General features: G+C 48.3%; 1 protein-coding gene and 1 long non-coding RNA gene across 5 annotated transcripts in view; one reads left to right on the forward strand and one right to left on the reverse strand.

Annotated features, from left to right (window-relative positions):
- Positions 1-12,014, forward strand: part of LOC140408675 (uncharacterized) — a 176,979-nt gene extending 164,965 nt beyond the window's left edge. The window contains exon 3 of the long non-coding RNA XR_011940170.1: positions 10,506-12,014. This is a non-coding gene — a long non-coding RNA (uncharacterized lncRNA). The remainder of the gene's footprint in view (positions 1-10,505) is intronic.
- prdm5 (PR domain containing 5) overlaps positions 1-12,336 on the reverse strand; it is a 581,469-nt gene that overhangs the window by 278,167 nt on the left and 290,966 nt on the right. The window lies entirely within an intron of this gene.

The following is a 12,336-nucleotide window of genomic DNA, read 5'->3' on the forward strand; positions in this document are numbered from 1 at the left end:
CCGTCACACAAGAGTATTATAGTCCTTGGACACTCAGACACCTTTTGCCATCAAACAACACACAAATCGGGTGGGGAAGGACCAAAAATATTCACTTCAAGTGGGAGCCACTAAATGTGTGACCGCTCACTCCATGGCCGCCTCCAGAGGTGCTGCATTGATACATTCAATCTGTAGCTATCTTCCCTCCTTCATCTGTTTGTACCTCGAAGCAGAGTTACCAAGCTCATTTTTGGAGACAAGGGATATCCACTTAAAATGTGACTCTTGACACCAGCAAGGAAACCAACCAACGAGACTCGGGGCAATAAATTGAAAGCCAGATGGCAAAAAGGGCCATCACTGACCAAGCCATCAGCATGGTGAAAATGAGAGGTTGATGGAGACTTCTGCATTAGAATGTAGCTGAATGTGCCACTGTACTCACATTTCTTGCCCTGCTCAGGTCATTAAACTACCTTCAACATCAAATCTGAGGGCATAGACCCTCAGTCCCACAGCTGCCTCAAATCATGCAGCCCTGAAATTGATTTTGAAATTACAGTAATATCTAAATGCTGAATGTTTGTAAATTTGTGAAGGAAGGATATATATCATCAGTTTCCAGACATAGTCAGCCCATCGGCCTTGACGATCTAGGGCCATGTTTCCCAACTTGGCAGATCGGCCTCAGGTTAAAGGGGACTGCTATACCCAATTTTTACTCTGGGAGTCTGGGATGGGGTCAGAGTTGGCCTGCTGACCTGGGAAGAAGATAGCAGGCAACAGCGGGGGCAGGCGCATGCCGAGGTGGACTAGTTACAAGGCTCACCTTGGCTCTTTGGAACCACATTGTAATGACCTGCACAAGACGTACGGAGTAGGGCTGATTAATTACCCCGTGGATCTTGTAGAGAACGAGCTCCCCCGATAAAGGGGGGGGCCCTTAACTATACTTGGCTTTGTATAAATAAAGTCAGCCAGCAAGGCACTGACTAGAGAAGACATACTGGATCTGTATATAATAGTTATTGTAAAATAAAGTCAGTTTTTTGTTTCGATCTACTCGGTGTGGACTCTTTGTTGCCCTTACAAAATACATCCTCATTATTTTAGAAGATGTTAGGTCCTCTAGCCCTCATCACCTCCTTTCACCTGCTTGCCATGTCAACTGTGCCTCCCATCCACCCCGTGCCCCCTCATACCCCCCATGACCTTCATGCCACTTCCATAGCCACTAACCCTGTATCGACTCTGGACAGAACTCAGGAGCCACGTGGAGATGAAAACAAATAAACTAACAATCTAATAGAGTTCTCACTCACACACACTATATACAGAAAAAAACCTCTTATTCATGAAACCCATTCAAAGATTTTAAATGCCGTAACATGTTCGATCTGCGATAATAAAATAAACTTTTATTCGAGAAACACATACAAGACAGCTAATCCTTTATTAGTCTCCTTAAGCTATCTATTGAATATGTAGGAATAGATGGTACCATCCCCCCTCCCCCAATCTACACCAGACGGCCATTCATTCAAAGCAGTCCAACAAAGGGTACCATAGAAGAGAACCATAGAATCCCTACAGTGCAGAAGGCGGCCATTTGGCCCATCGAGTCTGCATTGACCTCCAATAGTGCACCCCACCGAGGCCCACTCCGCCCGCCCTATCCCCATAACCCCAGTTAACCTGCACATCTTTGGGCACTAAGGAGCAATTTAGCATGGTCAATCCACTTAACCTGCCTTTGGACTGTGGGAGGAAACCAGAGCACCTGGAAGAAACCCACGCAGACACGGGTAGAACTTGGAAACTCCACACAGTCGCTCAAGGCGGGAATCAAACTCTGGTCCCTGGCGCTGTGAGACAGAAGTGCTAACCACTGTGCCACTGTGTTGCCCGACAAACAAATACATTCTAACAGGCAGCTCTAACTTTATAACTCGAACTGGCAGCTTTAGCCTGCTTCTTTGAGTTTTTAAAGAGATAAGGATTTAAATGTCTACAGACAATGACAGTTAAACAAATATTATCTGCCCTTCAAGCACATTTGATCCACACTATTAATTTGTGACCCGCACATTGCAAGTTAAGGCCCTGCAATATCGGATCCGCTTGAACTCAGCAATGATTTCAAATGACCCTAAACCCTGCAGAGTTCCAGTTTTCCACCTGTGAGATGCATGCCCACCGCCCCCCTCCCCCCTCCCCAGCAAGCAAAAATAGAATCTGCTTGAAATGGGGGCAGGACTTCCACATCCAGGTCCCAACCAGTTCCCAACTCTGCAAAGATCTGGCACCTAGCCTTTGAAGTCAATTCAATTCTGCCCTTATATGATCGTGGAAAAAAATCCCGAGTATACACTAGCAACACGGAACCTCAACCACAAGCGCTGCATGCTCAGGAAACAATCCTTACATTTGCTATTGCTGCTGATTTTTACCTATTACTGGATAAAGCCTACACCTGGTTCCAAGCTGCATCTGAGAGGGGTGGGGCGTAATCTCTGACAAGTCTCACACCTCTGATACTGGGGCAACCTTTAAAAGGTTGCTGCAGCCCCCTGTCCCCAGGGATGGCTGGTAGGGTGCCCCCCCCCAACCCCTCAGAACCTCCCTTCAGCCTCCTCCTTCTGTAACCCCCACCCTCTGTACCCCACCTATCCTTCCCTTCAGTCCCCTATCCACAGTAATCCCCCTTCAGGCCCCTCCACTTGGCAGTGCCAACCTGGCACCTTGCAGACCGAGGGGTGAGAAGGTGATAAGTACTCCCCCAACAAATGCCACCAGGGTGCTGAGGGGATCCTTCATGTGAGCTGGGAAGGAGGGAGTGGGGAGGGGGTGTCAGGGGGGCTTGTCCTAGGTTGAAGGTGCTCAGGTCCCAGGGTCTTTCCTGGGATGTGACTCGATTGGCTGATCTTCTTATCTGCAGCCTGTAAACACTTTAAATAGTCAGTCAATATGTATAATTTTTCTCACAACAAAGTGAAAGTGTTCTCATCTGTATCCCTATACCATTTAAACAGTCACTCAATATCTCAGAAATACACATCCTTCATAATAAAGTGAAAGTGTTCTCATCAGCCCCCACAGCTGTACCTCCTAGGACGCACTTGAGAACAAAGAGTCAGCCTTATAAAAATAAACTGCGGATAGGAAAACATCTGCTACCCTGAGTTAACGGATTCCTGCAGATTTATATAAATAAACAATCTGAATTGCCCTTTTGAAAGTGCCTTGACCTGTCAATCAGAAAACTATTAGCAGGCAATAGGGCAAGAAACTGAACGTAACCAATGCAGATCAAAGCTTACAGCCTTCTAGGTATACACACAGACTTCTATACTTTAAAGTGCAATGAAATTGAATGTATAAAAACCACTTCAAGGGTTTCCGCCACTTTAAAGGCATAACCTTTATCTTAATCTCCGAGCCTTTAAATCTGGCATACTGGCAGAATGTTTAAAGGATTTGGAGGTACAGGGGAGAACACTTCGGGATATGAATTTCTGAGATACTGAGTAACTGTTTATTAAATGGTGTAGAAGTACAGATGAGAACAATTTCACTTTATTCTGAAAAAAGCCTACATTTACACACTGGCTGACTGTTTAAAGGCTGTAGATGGGGAGACCAGTAAAATGAGTTCCATTCCAGGAAGGACCTCCGACTTAAGCCCTTCTAGCACAGCACAAGCCCTCCTGACCCACCTCCCATGAAGGACCCCCTCGGCACCCTGGAGACAATTGTTGGGAGGGTACTTAACCCCTTGCTACCCCTTGGGCTGAAAGCCGCCAGGTCCATGCTCTTCAATACTTGCACCAAATCATGGTCGTGGGGTTCCTGTTGTGGGGAAACGGGGGGTACGGAGCTTCATGGGTGAGAGGTCAATCAGGCTTCTAGCCCATTAATCACATTCAAATTAATGCTTGTTAGTGCTTGGCATGATCCTGCTCGCGTGAGGCGTGAATCCCAATATGGCTGGTGGGGTGGGTCCGGAGATTCATGACAGGTCTGACCTCGGTGCAAGTCCTGATTTTGGCCCGATGTGTTGTTCTGTAGCCAATCGTGAATCCTGCTTCCAGCAGGATCTTTCCATGTGCAACCAAGAAATTTTATTCATTGTACAGCACAAGAAACGGCTTCAGGAATGAATGATCATCATTTCTCAAATATGCGGCAAACATCATTATTCCTACCAAATGTCTTTCAACAACAAAAAAAACTGGGGAGTGGACTTCCGGTGACGGTATGTAGGTGGAGGTTGCACGTTGGGTGGCTCCTGCTCGAGGCTCTGGTTTTTGGGCTTCAATGGCCCATTTCAGGAGTAGTTTTTGAATAAGCTGGTGCAGGAAGGTATAAGGAAGGTGGGAGATGTCGAAGGCCCAGAAGAAGGGCATTAGAAACAAGGGGGCGAGCGAAGGTCCGCTGCATAGTGAGTGGGTGAGTCTGTCAGGAAGAAAGATGGCAGAGGCTGGATCGGTGGGTGGGGCTGTTCCCATCACAGTGGAAATTCTGACCAAGGTGATGGCTGGAGAATCTGAGAGGCAGTTCACCAAGCCAATGGAGGTGCTGTGGAGCAAGATGCTGGCTGTGATGAAGGAGTGGGTGGAGGAGGCGATTGCCACAGTGAAGGCAGCATTGTCAAAGACATCGGCCAAGGTAAGGGAGCAAGGATAGATGTTGAAGGGGTGGAGGAAGCTCGGTCGCAACACAGTGACCAGTTCACCTCGATGGGTGAGGAGCTGAGGAGGGTGGCGGAGGCTAACAAAGGGCTCAGAGTCAAGGTGGAAGAGCTGGAGAACAGGTCGCGGCGGAAAATCTTACGGATCATGGGCCTGCATGAAGGGGTGGAGGGTCCAAGACCAACCGAGTACTTTGCAAAGATGTTGGCAGAGCTGTTGGGGGCGGGGGAAGAACCCTCCCGATATGAGCCGGACAGGGCACATCAGTAGCACAGGCCGAAGCCGAAAGCAAACGAGCCACCAAGGGCAGTTCAAATTTGCTTCCATAAGTTTCACGTCAAGGAGAAGTTCCTGAGTTGGGCGAAGCAAAGGCGAGAGGCGAGAGTGGAAATCCGTTGGCATTCGAATATACCAAGATTTGATGATGGAATTGTCGAGAAGGGGGACTGCCTTCGGACGGGCGAAGGCTGCACTGTATAACAATGGCGTGAGTTTGGTGTGGTTTACTCAGCGAAGCTGAGGGTGACGCACTACTTCGAGACTGTGGACGCAGCGGAGGCATTCGTGAAGGTCAAAGGACAGGGATGGAAATGAGAGATGCGACTGGGATTGGGAAGTGGACTGAGGGGATGGGGACTGTGCTTTGGCTTTCTCTCTCTTTTTGGTTCTTTCTTGTTTTGTATTTGTTGGGGAACGCCTGAGTTTTGGTTATTTTGAACGGTGGAGGGTAGTTTACCTTTGCTTAGAGAAAAAGTCAGTCCTCGTGTACACCTGTGTACCGGAGAGAAAAACAAATACTCCCGCTCCCTCGGGTGTAAGAAACTCCACGTGTCTACTCCTCCCATCTCCCTCATGAGCCCAACCAATGCCCTCACCCCACCCCACTGGGCCAGTGAGTATGGCTGAGACCTATCCACCTTTGGTTCCAACATCATGTTCTATCAGCTCATGCATATCCAGATCCGGGATGGCACCCAGCACCCTCTTCACAAACACCGCATCATCCCAGTTGGGGCCATATACGCTCGCCAATGCGCCAACCTTCCCTCTAGCACCCCCGTCACTATCACCGACCTGCCCCCCGATCCGTCACCACTTTCTCCATCTGAAACCTTACCCTCTGGCCCACCAATACCACTATCCCCCAAGCACCGGTATCGAATCCCGAGTGACACAATGGACTCATCCAACTTTGCCTAAGCCTCACCTGATCCTTCACCCTCAGATGGGGCTCCTGCAACATCACCATGTTGGTCTTTAAGCTGGGGTTAGGAGGTTGGAGTACTCAGTAATCGTGATTTTGGATCATGCTCCACATTGGATGGATGTAGTTTTGGAGAAGGGGATAGCCCAGATGCTGGGGTGGAGAATGGACGTGGGGTGGTTAGCGGACCGATAAGATTGGGAAGGTGATTGGGGAATATGTGGGGGCTCAATTGCATGTGGGGGGGGGGGGGGGGGGGGGGGGGGGGGGGGGGTGGGAGGTTTCAGCTCTTCAAATGTGTAAAAACCCTTGATCTCTTCACCGGTCCCCTTATCTCCCTCACAGCCCTTGGCCCTTGCACTAAGGAGCTTGGGGTTGCGGATGGAGATAGTGAGGGTCAGGTGGATGTTTATTAGAAACATGGTGTCGAGTTCAACAGGATACACCCCCCACACCCTCATGACCGGATGACCCATGAAGGCTCCGAGTATTTATTTGGACATGATTTTGCCAGCCCCACAATTACCGCCCTTACCCACGATAAAGCGGTCCAACAAGTAATGGAAAATATTAAAGCAGCACAGCTCGCTGCAGCTGTTCGACTAGGCGCTAGGAAAAAGCAGAGTAAGGCCTGCTTTGATAAAACAGTACACCCGGTAGAATATACAGTCGGACAGCAAATGAATGTCTCCCTATACAATCTGAGTTCATTCCTCTCCCAACAAATTTGCAGGACCCTACTCAATTTCTGACAAAGTAAGCCTCTCAGTTTATAAGATTCCGTATCCAAACGGAAAATCAGGATGGTTTCATATAAACCAACTTAAGGTTTATGGAACTCAGTGCAGCCACTCACACCACTTTTCACTGGCAATAGCAGACAACGAAGACCCGCCCACTAGCAACCTAATCCAACCCTCCCCCAGCCAGGACAGCACGTCCACAGGCACGACCTTGACTCCGCCCCCAGAGACGAGTATCCGCCTCACACTTGATTCGGCCGCTAGCGATAGCGACAGCACAACGGACGTACTTGAAATCCCCGACCAATGGCAAAATAGACCAGGCCCCAGTCACTACAGCCGCAGTAACACCGACCAAGATATGTTTGGCCCCTCTGAGACCATTTATTTGCCACTACCAGAACCTGACCCACCGCCCGACGATAGCGACTCCCCCCTTGCCGCTACCGTCCTACAAGATAAGAAACAATGGCACCGCGATTATCAACTGATAAGAAACAACGAGATGGATCCCACATCGGCCCAGGCCGCCATGGCACAGAAACTCCAATCACGAGTTTGGCAACCGGGAGATGGTGGTGACTCTAGAGTCTGACTCCCATCATGGTAACCCCTTTACGACCCTTTTCGGAATGGAACCCTGAGGTGTCCAGATGATGAGAGAAAGGAACCGATTGAGATTTACGGTGTCCTATTCTCTGATGGATCCTGCCTGCTTTCTTTTTTTTTAAGTTTGTTTTTTATGTTGAATGTTTGTATCTTGTACGACTTTGCGTGTCGATCTCATTCCAAATCTCTTGATGCAGTCATAAACCACCCTTTTGATGCCACATGGTAGTTAAAGGAACAAGTTTGTCGGAGGTCCATATATATTCAAACTCTTTCCATTCTTGTAAGGTCACCCAGGCAGTGGAGTAACGGCACTGATCCCCGCCCTGCCTGAGGATCCCTTATGCATTTGGTCAGCCAAGCTCGGGTAGTGGAGCAATGGCACTGGTCACGCCCTACCTGGGGATTCCACCCATTCTTGCCCTGCCGTGGCTCATACGCACCCCATTCGGAAAGTTATTTTCGAAACTCTTTTACTGTTCTTTTAAAGTGTGGTTTAAAGAATGCACTTTGCCACAGTTTCTGTTTGCTTTCCGGTGACCCTTTGGTCGCTAACACCCAACGACTATTTACATGTCCAAACACTTGGTTAAAACAAATTTGCTGCTCGGAAAAACTACCTCAACACTGGACGGAAATTGTACACCCGCTCAGCGCATCAACCACAGGCTGCAAGATTGCTCGCACTGTGACAGAATTTCTTTCTCAGATGTCTGGTCTCCAAAATGGTTGGTTTAAAAAAGACAATGAGGGAGTCACATATGGTGACAATTCTAAATGGGAAATTGATGTTAAGGAGAAACAGACAGCTGAATACGAATATACGGAGGCTGCTAGGGGTAATGATGATGCCCCCACCAGAGGGGGAAGCGGAGATAGTGGTGGTGATGGATGCCGAGAAAGCATTTGATAGAGTGGAGTGGGATTATTTGTGGGAGGTGCTGAGGAGATTTGGTTTTGGAGATGAGTATGTTGGATGGGTGCAGCTGTTGTATAGGGCCCCAGTGGCGAGTGTGGTCACGAATGGACGGGGATCTGCATACTTTCGGCTCCATAGAGGGACAAGGCAGGGATGCCCTCTGTCCCCATTATTGTTTGCACTGGGGATTGAGCCCCTGGCAATAGCATTGAGGGGTTCCAAGAAGTGGAGGGGAATACTTAGAGGAGGAGAAGAACACCGGGTATCTCTGTATGCGGATGATTTGTTGTTATACGTAGCGGACCCGGCGGAGGGGATGCCAGAGATAATGCGGACACTTCGGGAGTTTGGAGAATTCTCAGAATATAAACTGAACATGGGGAAAAGTGAGTTGTTTGTGGTGCATCCAGGGGAGCAGAGCAGAGAAATAGAGGACTTTCCGCTGAGGAAGGTAACAAGGGACTTTCGTCACTTGGGGATCCAGATAGCTAAGAATTGGGGTACATTGCATAGGTTAAATTTAACGCGATTGGTGGAACAAATGGAGGAGGACTTCAAGAGATGGGACATGGTATCCCTGTCACTGGCAGGGAGGGTGCAGGCGGTTAAAATGGTAGTCCTCCCGAGATTCCTCTTTGTGTTTCAGTGCCTCCCGGTGGTGATCACGAAGGCTTTTTTCAAAAGGATCGAAAAGAGTATCATGAGTTTTGTGTGGGCCGGGAAGACCCCGAGAGTGAGGAAGGGATTCTTACAGCGTAGTAGGGATAGGGGGGGGCTGGCACTACCGAGCCTAAGTGAGTACTACTGGGCCGTCAATATCTCAATGGTGAGTAAGTGGATGGGAGAAGAGGAGGGAGCGGCGTGGAAGAGATTGGAGAGGGCGTCCTGTAGGGGGACTAGCCTACAAGCTATGGTGACGGCCCCATTGCCGTTCTCACCGAAGAAATACACCACAAGCCCGGTGGTGGTGGCGACTTTGAAAATTTGGGGACAGTGGAGACGCCATAGGGGAAAGACGGGAGCCTTGGTGGGGTCCCCGATAAGAAATAACCACAGGTTTGCCCCGGGGAGAATGGATGGGGGATTTGGAATATGGCAAAGAGCAGGAGTAATGCAACTGCAAGATCTGTTTGTAGATGGGAAGTTCGCAAGTCTGGGAGCGCTGACCGAGAAATATGGGTTGCCCCAAGGGAATGCATTCCGATATATGCAACTGAGGGCTTTTGAGAGGCAGCAGGTGAGGGAATTCCCGCAGCTCCCGACGCATGAGGTGCAGGACAGAGTCATCTCAAAGGCATGGGTGGGGGAGGGTAAGGTGTCAGACATATATAGGGAAATGAGGGACGAGGGGGAGATTATGGTAGATGAGCTGAAAGGGAAATGGGAAGAAGAGCTGGGGGAGGAGATTGAGGAGGGGCTGTGGGCGGATGCCCTAGGTAGGGTAAACTCATCGTCCTCGTGTGCCAGGCTAAGCCTGATTCAATTTAAGGTGTTACACAGGGCGCATATGACTGGAGCACGGCTCAGTAAATTCTTTGGGGTAGAGGATGGGTGTGCGAGATGCTCGAGAAGCCCAGCGAATCACACCCTTGGTCATGTCCGGCACTACAGGGGTTCTGGGTGGGGGTGACAAAGGTGCTTTCGAAAGTAGTGGGGGTCCAGGTCGAACCAAGCTGGGGGTTGGCTATATTTGGGGTTGCACAAGAGCCGGGAGTGCAGGAGGCGAGAGAGGCCGATGTTTTGGCCTTTGCGTCCCTAGTAGCCCGGCGCAGGATACTGTTGATGTGGAAGGAAGCCAAGCCCCCGGGGGTGGAGACCTGGATGAATGACATGGCAGGGTTTATAAAGCTGGAACGGATTAAGTTCGTCCTAAGGGGATCGGCTCAAGGGTTCACCAGGCGGTGGCAACCGTTCGTCGAATACCTCACAGAAAGATAGAGGGAATGGAAAAGAAGGGCAGCAGCAGCAGCCCAGGGGGGGGAGGGGGGGGGGGGGGAGGAGGAACCAGAAGGAGTCTCAGGGTTATTAATATATATGTATAATATGTATAGGTCGTTGCTATAAATAATTGTATATTGGACTGTTAAATCATATTTTTGGAGAGTGTTTATCTGAGACAAGGCAGTTGCCATTTAGTTTTAGTTTTTCGTTTTTGTTATATATTATTTATTCTTGGTTTATAAAACAGGTCATTGTTATTTATACTGTTATATTATTGTGTGAAGGATACACAATGTACTGTGATGGTTGACCAAAAATTTTCAATAAAATATTTTTTTTTTTAAAAAAGGAGAAACAGACAGACAAACGAGATATTAAACAACAAGATAATAACAGATATTATGCTTGTACCCCAGGAATATACAAATATAACAGGAGACAGAGGAAGACAAAGACAAAATGAAGACAGACCTGATGACCGGCATCATGATCGTCGTTGGATCACTACAGTTGCGCGCGTTATCAGCCCCTATATCCTCCACCGCACAGGCCCTAAACATGACCACCCAACACGATACCCCTAGCCCGGACACTACATCACACATAGAAACAGCCATCGATACCCCCACATGGTGTGATATAAAGTGGTGTCCCCTTTCTTACACGGTAGAAGCCCTATTGATTATAGCAATACTTTGCAGTGTCATCCAGACACTCAGACTTCGGAAATGGTGAACGAGAGCCTCCCACTCCCCAGTATACATATTCCAAGCCCCTTTTCTCGGACTTCAACAGACCCCACACTCTTTCTGAACCCTTTTCTGCCTAATAAATTCCACGGTTTTCAAGACAAATTACTTTGTCTGTAAATGGCATAAGTGTTAAGTAGAAATGTGTTGCGGCTATTGTTTATTTTGTAATGTAATACAAGTTATTTTGGTTATTAGCTAGCAGCATAAGTGTAGTTTAGATAAGGACAGTTAGAGGTTCCCCTGTTTGTGTAAAGAAGTTAAATGAATGATTGAATGTTATAGTGCCCGCTTAGAATTTTTATAGATGTGTGATGTATTAAAAGGAAACTTAGGTAAAGGTCCCAATCCATAGGACAGAGTAGGATAGAACCTGTCCTTGATTACGGGTACCCGGCACACCAGAGAACAGAAGAAGATTCAGTAGTGTGATCCATCACGCTTCGCTTTTAGGATCAAGAGGACGGACTGCAGCCATCTGGGATGGCCACTTACAACAAGAAACATGGACGTTCACAAAGCCTAAAGGGAAATATGGCCAATGTAAGATTCAGGCAGGCACAGAGCCTGAATCTATATTTGTGAGCAGAGAATCCAGACAGCATCGAAACCCCCAACCGATTAGCATTTTAGTGGCCCATCTCCGTAAGACAAGGGATTGATACTCAGGTAACCGATACAATCCCAGACATTTCGGCGCCACTCCCTTTACTCAGAAAGTATAAACAGCAGAGTCAATGACCTCTTAGGACACACCCAGACATCAAGGCACCTGCCCATTTATTGGCTCAGATCGAATACAGTGATCGAGAACTGCCCAATTAATTGGGTACAAACCTAAGGGCCGCCCAAAAGAGCACGAAACCCCCCCAAGGATAAAGAGAGACACTGCCATGTGTTCGATCTCTTTTGGACCTGGCATTCCGGCAATGTCCATCTCCAATGGCACCACCAGAAGCAAGTTCAAGTTCAACGTTTGCTACCAGGCGGATGATCCTAGCTGAACCGCAGTTACTTCTCCAGATCCAGCAGATCCAGATTCGAACAAAGGCCACTGTTCCTCTGACCTAAGTCGGGTGCCTGAAGTTAAGTACAGGTTGTCATAGTTGTTAGGTGTAGTTTAGCTCCTGGTGTTTATGTTGCATGTGTAAGTTAATCTTGTGTGTCAATAAAGTACCATTGAGCTTGAACTAACTAACTGTTTGTTTGGCTCTTTGATCGATACCCGGTTGAACCTTGTGGCGGTATCATTTGATACCTGTCGACTCTGAAAGCAATATAATATCAATATCTAGATAAAAGGGCAACCTCCTTGACTGCCATATTTATAGCAAGTAAAGATAGCAACAAAGGTTTTTTTTTTTCTGGGACTGGGCAGGGGTTGGGAGGGGAGTGAGACCGGGGCAGGGGCCTCCACACTGGGTGGTTTTAGCTGGCCAGTGAACGGGAGTGTGGTGGGGCCATAAGAGACTGGTAGAACAGGTTTTGGTGGGCCTAG

This window comes from Scyliorhinus torazame, chromosome 3 (assembly GCF_047496885.1).
Source record: "Scyliorhinus torazame isolate Kashiwa2021f chromosome 3, sScyTor2.1, whole genome shotgun sequence".
NCBI lineage: Eukaryota > Metazoa > Chordata > Chondrichthyes > Carcharhiniformes > Scyliorhinidae > Scyliorhinus > Scyliorhinus torazame.